At 43.0% G+C, this 15,943-nt stretch overlaps 1 long non-coding RNA gene across 1 annotated transcript; it reads left to right on the top strand.

Annotated features, from left to right (window-relative positions):
* Positions 1-236: 236 nt before the first annotated feature.
* On the top strand, positions 237-15,440 carry LOC134585804 (uncharacterized). The gene is made up of 3 exons (XR_010086546.1): positions 237-308; positions 13,574-13,691; positions 15,356-15,440. It is a non-coding gene; the product is annotated as an uncharacterized LOC134585804 (long non-coding RNA).
* Positions 15,441-15,943: the final 503 nt, after the last annotated feature.

The following is a 15,943-nucleotide window of genomic DNA, read 5'->3' as shown; positions in this document are numbered from 1 at the left end:
GGTTTGCTTTTATATATTTTGCTTTGATATTGTGCTTTACATGTTTAATATGTAATAATATTATTTGTTTTAATTATTTTTTTCTTCCTTTGCAGCTGGTCAATGAAATTAAAAAAGTCAAGTTCCCCTTTTTTGGACATATGTTTAAATTTGATAAAAATGGTGACTTTGTGACTAATTATGAAATTATAAATTGGTATTTTGATGACAATGGGGCATCATTCAAAATAATTGGATATTATGATTTTATTAACAATAATCTTACACTAAATTATAGTCTCATCATGTGGAACACAGAAAACAACACGGTATGTAACAGAATGTATACAAATTTACATATGATAATGCAAAATGTGCAGTTGCCAACAGCCACATTAAAATAGTAAAATGATCAAATAAAGCCAATGGTTTTCAATAAAACCCACATATTGCTATAGTGGAGGTTGTAAATCTCTATATGCCTTTACTTGCTGCCACTAAAACAGGTGCACTTTATACAGAAAACATCTAACAATTTGGAGGAGACTCACCATTTTATCTTCAAGAAACTTTATTGCAGCATATAAGTCTAGTATATTTGTCTCAGAGATATATGAGTAAAAGGTTACTCTAAGCATCATGATTTAAAGTTGTCATAGTTCATGGATCCTGTATATGCAGGGTTACATAGATACATAGCTGAAAAGCCACTGCTGATTGACATTGCCCATTGTTGTCTAGTTTGTTGTCTATAACAATTTCCAAATCCTTGTAGTGTGTTGTTATCCCTTCCTTCATTAACTAATACTCTCATATCTGTTTTCAGTGTACCTGCACTTTAATTTTTTATTTTTTTATTTTTTTGAGAATTTATAGGGTTGGTTTTGGTTTCATTAGCTATCAATTTCTCATTTTTTATTTTAGCCACTCTAATTGTCTTTTTGCATGCATTAATACCCTTTCCTTATTTTTAATCTCTTGGTTTACTTTTTCAATAAACCACATTTGGTTCCAATGTGTTGGTTTTATATTTATTGCCCCATGCTTCATACTGAGAAATGTACCTTTCAAATAGTCAATCAGAGAAGAGATCTCTCATCTTTCTTCTTCCCCTTACAATACTTCCCCTAACTTCACTCCCTCTGCTATTCTATGTTCATTCGCACCCGGTACATTGGAAGAGGTTTCTGCTCTGCTCCAGTCCTCCCGCCCCACCACCTGCTCCCTTGATCCTAATCCCTTGCATCTCATCCGTACTCTGTCTTCTTCTCTTTCTCCACCTCTCACTAAAATTCTCAATCTCTCTCTCTCCTCTGGTATATTTCCATCACCCTTCAAACATGCAACTGTAACCCCAATTCTAAAGAAGCCCAATCTTGACCCTAATTCCCCATCCAACTATCGTCCTATCTCGCTACTGCCTTTTGGATCCAAGATCCTTGACAGAATTGTGTATGCGAGATTGACAGACTTCCTCGAGTCCATCTCTCTGCTAGATCCGCTTCCGTCTGGTTTCTGCGCTAAGCACTCTGTGGAAACGGCACTGACCAAAGTATCCAATGATCTACTCGCTGCAAAATCTCATGGTCACTACTCTATCCTAATTCTCCTTGACCTGTCTGCGGCTTTTGACACTGTTGATCATCAACAGCTTCTTCTCATCCTCCGCAATATCGGTCTACAAGATATTGCTCTCTCCTGGTGCTCCTCCAACCTCTCCCAGCGCTCTTTCAGTGTTTCTTTCTCTGGCTCTGCTTCTTCTCCCCAACTCCTCTCTGTTGGTGTCCCTCAAGGTTCAGTCCTTGGTCCCCTACTGTTCTCCATCTATACTGCCTCCCTTGGTAAACTCATTAGCTCCTTTGGCTTCCAATATAATTTCTATGCAGATGACATGCAAATCTACCTGTCCTCTCCTGATCTCTCCCCGTCCCTCTTGACTAGTGTCTCTGACTGCCTCTCTGATATTTCTAACTGGATGGCTGCCCACTTCCTTAAACTAAACTTGACCAAAACTGAAATTCTGGTCTTTCCTCCCTCAAGTGTTGTTACTCCTGTGTCTGTCTCCCTCCAAGTCAACGGTGCTACCATCAGCTCCACCATGCAGGCTCGCTGCCTAGGTGTTCTCTTTGACTCTGACCTCTCCTTCAGGTCTCATGTTCAATTTATCGCCAAATCCTGTAATTTCCATCTCAAAAACATTGCGCGCATCCGCCCCTACTTGATGCGACTAAAGTGTTGGTCCATTCCACTGTCCTTTCTCGCCTTGACTACTGTAATTCACTTCTCAGTAGTTTTACGTGCTCCCAACTTGCGCCGTTACAGTCCATAATGAATGCGGCAGTGAGGCTCATCTTCCTGTCCACCCGCACCTCCCATGCCCTTTTGTCAGTCCCTACATTGGCTTCCTATGAAATATAGAGTTCAATTTAAAATTCTGGTTCTTGCTTTCAAATCGCTACATAATGCTGCTCCCACCTATCTATCCTCCCTTATACACAAGTATGTCACGCCTAGGCCCTTACGATCTGCTGAAGACTTACGTCTATCTTCTGTCCGTACTCCCACCTTTGATGCTCACCTTCAAGATTTCTCGAGGGCTGCACCGTTCCCTCCTCCATTAGATGCTCACCCAGTCTCCACTTCTTCAAAAAATCGTTAAAAACCCACTTCTTCATAAAAGCGTATCAATAAAACTGTTAATAGCTCCTGCCTGATTCCTCTTCTGCAACTGTCACTAGTCTAATATTATCCTGACTTTTTTGTGTAATTTTACCCCACTCTAGCATGTAAGCTCATTGAGCAGGGCCCTCAACCCCTCTGTTCCTGTATGTCCAACTTGTCTGGTTACAACTACATGTCTGTTCGTCCACCCATTGTAAAGCGCTGCGGAATTTGATGGCGCTATATAAATAACATAATAATAATAATAATAATAATAGTCTAACTCAACCTACAGTATCTTCAACAAGAGTTCCAGACTGACTAATGTTAATCTTGTGCATATTGGCATTTGTTATCAGTATGCATAGCAGGTTGATAACAATGACCGATGGTAACACCAGCGCCCTTCTCCGTGCTGCCCATGTTCTCCCCTCAGCTCATATTCTAGGATGCTTCTTTTCCCGGAGTGAGAGGAAGTGATCCTCAAAGTTGGATCAAAGTTGAGTTTTTCTTATTTTCTTAAATTTATTTTCACTGACCATGCCACTAAGACTAAGACTAAGACAACCAAAAACATGTTTTATTAATAAAAATGATTGAAGTAACTTTATTTCTTACTTTCTTTATCTGGGGTTAGTTTCTTGCCGATACCCATTATGTGAGGACCTTTGCTATTCCAACACTAGAACAATATGCCACCATGTCTTTGCATTTAGCTTTTTTCAGTTGCAGATTAAATCTGAAGCAATTGCATTTTCAGCATCTATTTGATTCTTTTGAAAACACTCTTTTGATATAATAGTCACAAGTTTCTATACATTATGTCCTAGCTCTTTACAAATGCTGCTTTTGTTTATTTGAATAAGGAGCACATCATAATTACCATATCTTACAACTGCTGAAGTCCAAACCCATTATTGTTAAGCTATTCTCTTGTTTTGGTTTTGTTATTCTTGTTGTTCTTGAGCTATTATCCTTGCTACGTGTCCTCTTGCAAAAGGGGCTTGTGCTGCATCTTTTGAGTCTAATGGCTTATTAGACCTAACATAGACCTACTATTTCTTAGTATGCAGCAATGATAGCTCTACCGCATCCAAAATTACCATTTCAATAGAAGTATTCACGTTTCATTTTTGAGTTTTCAATGTAGAGTGCAGCTTGTTACGTTACTTATGGGGATTAGAGATAGGTGCCCTCGAAGGCACAGGGGGTTATTTGCTGCCATTTACCAAGGAGACAGAGGATTAGGTTATAGGTACTAATGGACACCTTATATCATCTATATTGATTCCACAGTACCGTGAGTGTAGATACTTATTTTTCACTTGTGTTTCCCTTTTTACTACCGGAGGGTTGAACAGTCCTTTGTTTGCTGCTAAATCACAGTTTCTTCTTGTCTATCTCTCTCCCGAGTCCCCACTATTATATATATTTCCGAAGGGAGCTGGACATATATATATATATACAAATATATATCTGCACTCATATTACAGATCACTCATTCTAGCTATTGAGCTACACGCACAATGTTTGATATTACACTGGTGCTATTATAGACAAAACAGATAGGGGTCTTCTGTACACATTAACACTGAACATCCAGTGTAGGCATTTATAGATGAAGTCTCTGCTTGATTACAGTTACCTTACAGCCATTGAGTACTGAGTGTTTCATCATAATGTGGATCATTCAGTACCCAATCCTCTACTGACTGGTTTAGGTATCTCACAATAGCAGTTTGGAGGAGTAACTATGCCTCTACCTACACACTATAAGCTCTTTTTGTTGGAGCACATTTATAATTGGGTGTTCAATTTATTGTTTTTATTATGGACACAATATATATATTTTTTTGTTTGTTCCTATTTTATAAATACTAACCCCTTAACGACTGCGGACGTACTAGGTACATCTGACAAAAAAGTGCTACACTTACCTGGACCAGCGATCCCAGTCAAGGGGGACTGCCGAGACCCCAGCAGTCACCCTGCAGCAGTTCCGGCCACCCCGGCCCTCCAGGGCCATGATCACATGGCCGCAATAGAAGTCTATGGAGCTGCCTGCAGGGAGACGGTCCGAGCTGTCAGGCAGTCCCCAGGCAGCTAAAAGTTAAAAAATAAACAAATAATCAAATAAATATACTTTACATATTATTATTATTATCACCATTTATATAGTGCCAACAAATTCCATAGCGCTTTACAACATACACATATATCTCAAAATACACTTAGAATGTAATCATATATATTACATATAAACTATTATTGACCCCGCTACAGGGAGCACCCATTAAAGAATTACAGTCCCGCTATCTATTCCTTCATTAAATTAACCCACTAGGGCCCTGTCACAGCAGACCGACCTCCACCCCCCACCAGAGAGGTGCTTAGTAAACTACTTGGGGACACGACTTAGTCTCCCACAAGTGCAGCGCTAACTCATTGCCTATATGACGCCCTTGCATCATATTCATGTACATAGTTTTTACCTACCCATACCCCCCCTCCTCCCTAGTTCTTGCCTGCAAAGTCCTGCAGCACCACCATCAGGGCCGGCGCTACCTGTAAGGCGCACTAGGCAGCCAGGAGCGCCGGCCCCCCTCATGCTGCAGCCGCCCGAGCGCTCTGCAGAGAGCCTCAGGCGGCTGCAGCTTTAGCCCAGGCTGATGTATAGGTGCGGTAGACCCAACCCTCCCATCCCAGGTGTGAACGTTAAGGTGGAATAAGCTAGTCTCGCATGTTTGTGGCCCCATATGTAGTTCGTTATCATGGATTTCATGCGTCTGAAAAATTTGCCCGCGAGGGGGACAGGTAGGGCTTGGAATAAGTACAGCACTCTCGGTAGGACCATCATTTTTATTATGTTAACCCGGCCCATTAGGGAGAACTGGGGTAGGTCCCATTTTTGGAGATCCTGACCAATGTGGTCAGCGAGGGGTGGGTAATTCCGAGCGTATAGGCCTTTGAGTGTGGAGGTTAGGCGAATCCCTAAGTATGTTAGCCCCGTCTTTGTCCAGGTGAATTTGTGGAGCTGCCGGATGCGCGCCTGTAATGAGGGGGGGGGGGGGGGGGGGTGAAGATCCCCAGGATCTTCACCTTTCCCGGTATTAATTTTGAAGTTTGATAAGGCCCCAAAGGTCTCAATTTACGCCTGTATGTGAGGGAGTGTATGGAGTGGGTCCGTGATGGAGAAGAGGACATCATCCGCGAATGCGGATATTTTTACCTCACCTCCAGGGTGTTGGTGGCCTCTAATTTTGGAATTGCCTCGGACTGCTGTTAGGAATGGCTCTACTGCCAGAACAAATAAGAGGGGCGATAACGGGCAGCCTTGTCTGGTTCCATTGCTTATTTGGAAGAAGGCAGATGAGTAGCCATTTACCCTGACGGTGGCTGTTGGTCCTCTATATAGTGTGTGTATCCAATTCCTGAGTTTCGGGCCAAATCCCAGACCTTCCAGGACTCCAATCTACCCTATCAAATGCTTTTTCAGCATCTATGCCTAGCAGTAGTGTCGGTGTGTTTGTTGTGTTTGCTCCATGTATGATATTTATTATTCTTGTGGTATTGTCCCTGGCCTCGCGGCCGGGCACAAAGGCTGCCTGGTCTGGGTGGATCATATCTGGCAGTAGGGGTTTGATGCGGTTGGCGATTAGTTTGACTATCAATTTTAGGTCAAGATTGATAAGGGATATGGGCCTGTAGTTGCTGCATGCCCCAGGGTCCTTTCCCAGTTTGGGGATAATAGTGATAGATGCTTGTAGCTTTGGGGGGGGGGGGGTAAGGGGGAGTTTTGTCACAATTCGTTTAGCATTTTAAGAAAATGTGGTTCTAATTCCCCTGATAGTGTCTGATAATACCTTGCTGTCAGTCCGTCTGGGCCAGGGCTCTTGCCTTTTGGCATTGTTTTAATCGCCAAGGCGAACTCCTCATGGGAGAATGGCTCATCCATGGCATGTGCGGCCTCTTCTGTGATTTTGGAGGGGAGATTATTATTATTATTATTATTATTGCCATTCATATAGCGCCAACAGATTCCGTAGCGCTTTACAATATTTTGAGAGGGGGGGGGGGGGATGTAACAATAAATAAGACAATTACAAGAAAACTTACAGGAATAATAGGTTGAAGAGGACCCTGCTCAAATGAGCTTACAGTCTATAGGAAGTGGGGTATTAGAAACATTAGGATAGGAAATATCAAGTAGGAGTGAAGCAGAGCTGGAGGAGAGAGCAAAGCACTATCCCATAGGGACAGGTATGTAAGGGAGAGATTACTCTGGGAGGCCATACGCTTTCCTGAAGAGATGGGATTTAAGGCCCTTCTTAAATGATTGAAGACTAGGGGAGAGTCTGATGGCAGTAGGCAAGTTATTCCATAGGAGAGGAGCCGCCCGTGAGAAGTCCTGCAAGCGTGAGATTGGTGGTCAGGTATTCTTGGATGTTGAGGGGCGTTCCTTCTGGAGGTGGGAGATTATAAAGAGTATGGTAGAATTCGCGAAATGCTTCGGCTATATCGTTAGTGGTGTTACATTGTTTCCCTGTGTTGTCTGTTATATTGGCTATAAAGGATTTTTGCAGTTTGGCTTTCAGCGCACATGCTAACAGTTTCCCACTCTTATTACCATGTGCGTAAAAGGAGCTTCTCGTCAATTGGTCCGATCTATGCGCTTTCAGGGTCAACAGGGATTTGAGCTCGACTCTGAGAGCCGTTAGTTTTCGGAAAGTTTCCTGGGTGGGATTTTGTTTGTGTAGAGTTTCCTGCACGTGTATGGCGTTAGATAAAGTGACCTGTCTATGTAAACGTTCTTTCTTAATTCTAGAGCCTCATTTTATCAGGATCCCTCTAATAACTCCTTTGTGCGCTTCCCAGACCCAGGGGTCTGAGACGTCAGCTGTGGTATTGTCAATTAAATAGTCCTGTAGGGTCTTCTTTAGGTCCTCAACCACTCTGGGAGTCTCCAATGTGCTCTATGTTTAGCGGTGTTCGTTAGTGTTATAGTCAGAAATATTGGGGCGTGGTCCGACCAGGTGATATTGCCTATGGGTGCGTTTTGTAGCATAGGGAGATGTCTATGGCTCAGGAATAACATGTCAATTCTAGAGTAGCTTTTTGCAACCGGGGAGTAATAGGTGTAATCCCTATCTTGTGGATGTGCTAGACGCCAGCAGTCCATGAGTTGGTGGGAGAAGAGTGCATTTGCCAGCATGGTACGTTGGTGGCGCCTAGCGTCTGTGGTGTGGGATGAACTGTCTACTGAGTGGTCGAGTACCATGTTCCAATCCCCTCCTACAATCACTATTCCCTCGGCAAAGCTCTCCAGTTTGCTCAGGCAGGACCGAGCAAAGGATCCTTGATCTGAGTTCAGTGCAAATATGTTAGCGAGCGTTAGCAGGGATCCTTGACAATTCCCCATAACAAATATAAATCTCCCCCCTGGGTCTGTTTTGACGCTAGTATCTGTGAGGGCCGCCTGCGAGGTAAGTAGTATTGCTACTCCTCTGGATTTGCTCTTACCGTAATTGCTGTAATATGTGTGTTGGATATGTCGGGACCTGAGTTTTTGTTGGAAATCGCCTCTGTAGTGCGTCTTCTGAATGAATGTGATGTCGGCTCTCTGTCTATCAATTTCCTGCGCTTGTATATTAAGTTTTTCTGGGGTGTTGAGGCCCCTCACATTTAGGGACATTATTTTAATGTGTGCCATCAGTGGTTGGTCGTATGTCTTGGCGCTGAAGAGAATGGTGGTCAGGGCCGGTGCAAGGATTTTTGCCGCCCTGGGCAAAAGTAAAGTTTGCCGCCCCCCCATGTGACATCACAATGCCCCACCCATATGATCTGCCATGTTAACTAACGCAAGTGCTGCAGTGCCGGCGTGTTTACATTAAAAGGCCTGCAGGGACAGGCTATAGACACCAGAACCACTACATTAAACTGCAGTGGTTTGGGGGACTATAGTGTCCCTTTAATGTTATGTAAATTAGAGATTAGTGCCACGAATAATATGCTAGATTGCCTACTTACAACCAGATGAGGATGATGATGGGCTCTAGCTGCAGTCTGGCTCCACTGGTCTGGTGTAGAACAGGCTCTCTGGAGGCTGTTTGTAACTGTGGTCACAAAAATCAATGTTCTGGGAGAACGGGAAGCAGCTCCATTTTTTTAACGCCCTTTACACAGCTCAAGGTCTGGGTCCCAGGGTCCACCTTCATGTTCCACCAATGAGTTTGTTCACAGGAGGTGGAGTAGGGGATGTCATGATGTGTGTAAGGAATGCATTGTGTGAATCTGTGTTTGTATGTGTAAGGGTTGCAAGGTGTGTTTCTGTGTATGTACGGGATGCAGTGTGTGCGTCTGTAAGGGGTGCATTGAGTGTGTGTAAGGGTTGCATTGCTGGTGTGTGTGTGTTTGTGTGTGTAATGCATTGTGTTTTTCTGTGTGCAAGGGGTGCATTGTCTTTATGAGTAAGGGGTGCATTGTGTGTGTGTGATGGATGTCAATCTCTCCCCCCTCCCTTGTCACTCTCTTCTCCCCCTCTCCCTCCCCTGTCACTCTCTTCTCCCCCCTCCCCTGTCACTCTCTTCTCCCCTGCTTGTCACTCTCTTCTCCCTTCCCAACCCCGTCAATTCCCCTCCCTGTCAATTTCTTCCCCCTCACCCGGTCAATTTCTTTCCCCTCCCTTTCAATTTATTCCCCCCTTTCAAATGTTTCCGTAGCGGTTCTATTTACACGCATTAAGGAATGGACAGGTTCGGTTAAGACAAAGTCATGGTATGGCCTAGAACAGAACAATTCAGAAAATTGTGGTATTGTGTTTCTGTGTATGTACGGGATGCAGTGTGTGCGTCTGTAAGGGGTGCATTGAGTGTGTGTAAGGGTTGCATTGCTTGCATTGCTTGTGTGTGTGTGTGTGTTTGTGTGTGTAATGCATTGTGTTTTTCTGTGTGCAAGGGGTGCATTGTCTTTATGAGTAAGGGGTGCATTGTGTGTGTGTGATGGATGTTTCAAATTATTCCATAGCGGTTCTATTTACACGCATTAAGGAATGGACAGGTTCGGTTAAGATAAAGTCATGGTATGGCCTAGAACAGAACTTCGCAACAGTGCCACTCCGCACCCTACCCTGGCAGATGTGCCAAATTAACAAGCTATCCCCCACACATCACCCATTCATACACAACATACTCCGAATCTGGAGAAGGCACAAAGAGGACTTTGGCTTGTCCCCTGGTATGTCTCCGTACTTCCCAATAGCGGATAATCCAGACTTCCAACATGGACAAGGTAGCACCATACTAGCCCGAATGTTTGGGACCCCCAGCCCTGTTATAGCGGAAATTACAACAGAGGACATCCCACCCAAATTAAAAGCCTTCCCCAAACTCAATAGACAGGAGACACTCCTAGACACTATGGGCAAGGCACAACTAACCAACTTCCTGACCCATTCAGTCGTCCCGATTTGACGCAAGAGAGACAAGACTCCGTTCGAACAACTATGCTCACAGGGAAACACAACAAAACGACCATTATCTACCATTTATGCCATTCTACAGGCAGACATGGGGAAACAACCTAGACCCCCATTCCAACGCAAGTGGATGAGAGGACTCCACATTCACATGACCGATGAGGATTGGTCACACATTATGACCTCAGGGATAAAAACCCCGATCAGCATAGCTCGCAAAGAGACCTTCTACAAGAGAGCCACTAGATGGTATAGAACACCAGAACAGCTTCACACCTACTGGCCTACAGTCAGTGACTCCTGCTGGAGATGCGGGGAAGCACAGTGGGAAATGGAGCACATTTGGTGGAGATGTAGGAACATAGCGCCCTACTGGACGCAAATATTGACAGACATTAAAAATATAATGCTTATTACATTGTGGCCTTCCCCCTCCCAGGTGCTACTGGGATGGCCCCGATCATTCAAAGAAACTTCCAAACAGCAACTCCTGAACACACTCATAGGGGAAGCCAATGCCCTAATCCCAATGTACTGGAGACAAACCAGTGTGCCATCTAGGGAACAATGGGTACAGAGGGTGGAAAGGACGAGGGAACTAGAGGAGCTCCACTGGTCGACTCTGGGGAAGAGGGATAGATATCTCAAAACCTGGGACCCATGACTAGATTTCTGGAAAACCCCCACATAGGGAATACCACCCTTGGTCACCCTAAGTCAGTTATACATAGGAAACCGTACATAGCCATGAGAGTTATCTTTATGTCTCCGCTGAAGGGATTCCTGGTGGTCGCAGTGGTGAGAGGGAACTCTAGCCCCATAAACACACTGCCCCCACACACACACTCACCATACACATTCACACAATGCCCCCACACACCATACACATTCACACACTGCCCCCATACACACACACTGCCCCCACACACACCATACACATTTACACACATTGCCTCACACACAAACACACTGCCCACCCATACACTGCCCACCCATACACTGCCCACCCATACACACACAGCCCCCATACTAACATTGCCACACATACACAGCCCCCTCATACACACATTGCTCCACACACCCTACACATTCACACACTACACCCCCTCACACACACTGAACCTTTCACACACACTGCATCCCTCACACATTGCACCACTGCTCCTATACCCTACTACAGCCTCATATCCCAGCAGACCCCAGGTAAGTTGTCAAACTGTTCTTAAACGGTTTGACTACTTACTCTGGGAGGGGGGCCCGGCCCTCCTGGCACCATAACCACTACACAGAGCAGTAGTGGTTATTGTGCATGGATTATTTCTTTAAATAATCTACAAGTGCCCCAGTAGCCAGCAAGCCAGCCAGCCCACAGGCCAGCCAGCCAGCCCACAGGTCGGCCAGCCAGCCAGCCCACAAGCCGGCCAACCAGCCAGCCCACAGGCTGGTCAGTAGCCAGCCGGCCCACAGGCCACCAGTTAGCCCACAGGCCAGTAGCCAGCCCACAGGCCTACAGCAAGCCACAGGCTTACAGCCAGCAAGCCCACAGCCTGCCAGCTGCAGCCAGCAAGCCACAGCCTGCCAGTCAGCAAGCCCACAGCCTGCAAGCCGCAGCCAGCAAGCCCACAGCCTGCCTGCCGCAGCCAGCAAGCCCACAGCCTGCCGGCAGTAGCCAGCAAGTCCACAGCCTGCCAGCAAGCCCATAGCCTGCCAGCCGCAGCCAGTAAGCCCACAGCCTTCCAGCAAGCCCACAGACTGCCAGCCAGCAACAGTATTTAAGGTAAGAGGAGCCTACTTGGCCTAGGTATCAGCGAGCTATGTTGTTGCTATATTGTGAATAGGAACCAGAGTGTTCGAGAGACCCCCTTCCAAGCCTATTAGACTCCATTGTAGTCTCTAATGGGGCCTCGAAGGGATTATTGCACTTTTGTTCCTTGTGTCTAAAGATTGTGTAGGGTGTGGCTGGAGGCGGTGCATGGAGGCGGGACAAGGGTGGCGCTTGCTGCGGAGTATGGGTGGGGCCTGTAAGGGGGCCCTTGATTTATTTTGCCCGGGGGCCCTGAGGGTTCTTAGTCCGCCCCTGTATATATGAAACATGGGGGATGGTTGCACTCACCTGAACATGCTTAAATGGGGTGCTGCTGGGGGCCATATTATACAATAAACAATACACAAGATCCAGCGCACTCTCCTATCTACTAAACAGCAACTTCAATGTTGACAGATTTTATTAGTTTTTAAAAGTTTTTGAAAAAACACCTAATCTTTTTTTTTTTTTTGCCTAGATTAGGTGTTTTTAAAAAAAACTTTTAAAAACTAATAAAATCTGTCAACATTGAAGTTGCTGTTTAGTAGATAGGAGAGTGCGCTGGATCTTGTGTATTGTTTATTATATATATTTATATATATTTATATATATATTACACACACACACATTCATTCTACATATATGTTTAACTTTTAATTTTACATACTTATTTGATTTTATTAATTATAATTTGAGGGACCTACCTGACAACCCAGGCAGACAGTCCAGAGAATTTAATTGGCAAGCCCTATATTTAACCTCGTTACTTTCCAACAACACCATAAAACCTTTACATGGGGAGTATTGTTATACTCAGGATGCTACGCTGAACACAAATATGAGTGTTTTAAAAAGTAAAACCTAGTACAACGATGATATCACCAGTAAAAGTGAAGTTTTTTGCAAATAAATAAATAAAAATGCAAACTTTGGCCAGCGTTCGTGACTAAGTGGCTACTTCAAAAGACTAGACATACCCCATTTTGAATTCCCTAGGTTGTCTACATTTGCAAATGGTATGCCATGATGGGGTTAATTCACATTACTGGGCTACCAAATGGTCTCAAAAGGCAACATAGACCCAGCGAACCAATCTGGCAAACTGAAATGGGCAAGCACTATATTGACCCTGTAACTTTACAAAACACCATAAAACCTGTACATGGGGGGTATTGTTTTACTCAGGAAACTTTGCTGAACACAAATATAAGTTTTTCAAAACAGTATGACATATCACAGCAATGTCAGTGAAAGTTAAGTTTTTTGTCTTTTTCAGTACAGTACAGTAAATTAGTAAGAGGAAAATTACAGCTAAACACAAACACCACAAAAATGTAAAAACAGCCCTGGTCCCAAACGGTAAGAAAATGTAAAAAGTGTCTGGTCACTAAGGGGTTACATAAAGATTTTTCATAGATTGTTAGAACAATGTCTATTTGGTAGCCCAATATTCTACTGTTCCTCATGTGAATAGATATCTCGACTAAGCTATAAATTACGATTAGTTCCCCACAGGGTTACACTTTATGATTCTACTCTAGTTTAGTTACGTCTTAGGGGTTACCCCTCCCTGTTAAAAGTGTTATTTGGCTCACAACTTCTTTCTTTTCTCTTGCATCCTGTTTCAGTTTTGTTATACTTTAATATTCATACAGATTCCTTATTCCAATTGCTCAAAACTCTGCCCGCCAGGATATCATAAAACATGCGGTTTTCCATTTTGCTGCCATAATTGCACTCCTTGTGCAGAAGGTTACTTTTCACCAAATCCTGGTAAGTGCCACTAAGAAACAAGTCACTTAATTTTGTTTAGTTTTTTTTTTAAGTGATGCTAGACAAAGACACTTTTGGAGTAATCCCAAATATTGTAGGTATTATGATATAGATACACTCACATGGAGCAGAACTACAGAATATAGGCTCACTAAATGTGCAATTGTGACTTTCCAGGTACCCCCTACCTATTTTCCAACTGGACACTTCACATGCAGAAAGAACACAGGGACATCAGAAAAAAGTACAAAATGGAAGCTCACCTTATTTAGAGTCTTATAAGTCCTTATACACTTAGAGACAAATTCTGAAGTGACACCTCCCCTGATGTATGTCTGGATCCTTTTGCAATAAAGTGTTGGCAACAGTGCTCCAGTATTACATTTATTTAACCACAAATAACACATAAAAACAAACAGTTTGTCAGCTGGTAACTTTTGCCTTCCAGCTCTGCCGCATTGCACCAATCACAAGGGGGTGGAGCCTAATAAGAAGGGTGGAATCAAACATAGAAACATAGAAACATAGAATGTGACGGCAGATAAGAACCATTCGGCCCATCTAGTCTGCCCAGTTTTCTAAATACTTTCATTAGCCCTGGCCTTATCTTATAGTTAGGATAGCCTTATGCCTATCCCACGCATGCTTAAACTCCTTTACTGTGTTAACCTCTACCACTTCAGCTGGAAGGCTATTCCATGCATCCACTACCCTCTCAGTAAAGTAATACTTCCTGATATTAGTTTTAAAACTTTGTCCCTCTAATTTAAGACTATGTCCTCTTGTTGTGGTAGTTTCTTCTTTTAAATATAGTCTCCTCCTTTACTGTGTTGATTCCCTTTATGTATTTAAATGTTTCTATCATATCCCCCCTGTCTCGTCTTTCCTCCAAGCTATACATGTTAAGATCCTTTAACCTTTCCTGCAACATGAGGTGGCAAATCATAGCACTGCAAAGCCTCCCAAGCTGCCTCTACCTACAGAGCGCACCCACTTAGTATCGGCCCTCTGTATAGGCCTTGTTGTTTTATACGGTTCAACTGTTTCTAGGCTGGTAGGCTGGTAGCAGAGGGTGCTTGATATTTATTTTCCAACATAGAGAGTAGTTAGCACAGAAAGTAGGTTGAACAGAAAAGAGAGAGATGCTGAGGGGCTATTTACGACTGGCGCTGAGAGTTCTGTTTTAGTTTATTTTAGTGCTTTTTTTCTTTAAGTTGTTTATAATTTCTCTTGCTATTATGGGACAGTAAAGAAGGAGATAAGCATAACAGGAACCTCCATTTCTTGTCATATAATTTGAGGTTTATATTGATCACCATTTTCTTTTTGAAGACACCTGATGAACTGAAACAAAAATATTCAGACAGTTTCACCAACTAGTTTATATTTTTTTAAAAACACACTGTTCCTCTTAACTTTTCTTTTCTCTTCTTAATTTTCATTTAGTTATTTTGAAACTAATATTTAGGTACGAAAAATTTAAAAATTGGTCAAGTGTATGCTTTATTATTTGCTTACATTGTGAAATATTGAGATTTCATTAGTGCAATTCCAACTTAAGATTTGTGTTAAACATAAATGTAGATAGCTTCAATACCTCAATGCACATGTTAAAGTATTATCATTTAATAAAGATAACATGATTTTGTGTTTCTTTGTTTTAGATATGGACCGTTGTATTCCGTGTGGTGGCAACCAATGGTCATCTAATGGGAGTTCTCGATGTCAGGATCGGGAAATAGAGTTTTTTAATTGGAAAGACCCATTTGCAATTACACTGGTGGCTTTTGCTACTTTTGGTTGTATTCTAGTTTTAGCAACTGTCTACTTCTATATAAAGGATTTGAATAGTTCAGCAGTGAAGGCAACTGGAAGAAAGTACAACTATCTAATAATAATATCTTTATTATGCAGTCTTTCAAGTACATATTTATTCATCGGCAATCCAAGCAATGTTGTCTGTCAAATTAGACAACCTCTTTATGGTATTAGCTTTACAATATGTGTCTCATCCTTATTAATCAAGTCTTTAAAGTACAATTTACCGTACAAACCAATAGAAACTGTTAAATATACATTAAGAAACAAACCACCAATTATTATTGGTGCATTGACTATCTTCCAAATTTTCATCTGCATAATATGGCTTTCAACAAAAAGACCATTTCAAACAACTATCTACTCCATACCTGAAATCCTAGTTCTTGAGTGTGACGAGGGGTCCTATATTTTCTTTAGTATCATGTTGGCAT

Source organism: Pelobates fuscus, chromosome 2 (genome assembly GCF_036172605.1).
Source record: "Pelobates fuscus isolate aPelFus1 chromosome 2, aPelFus1.pri, whole genome shotgun sequence".
NCBI lineage: Eukaryota > Metazoa > Chordata > Amphibia > Anura > Pelobatidae > Pelobates > Pelobates fuscus.
Note: the sequence above shows the minus strand (reverse complement) of the source record. Positions and strands in the feature narration are given on the sequence as shown.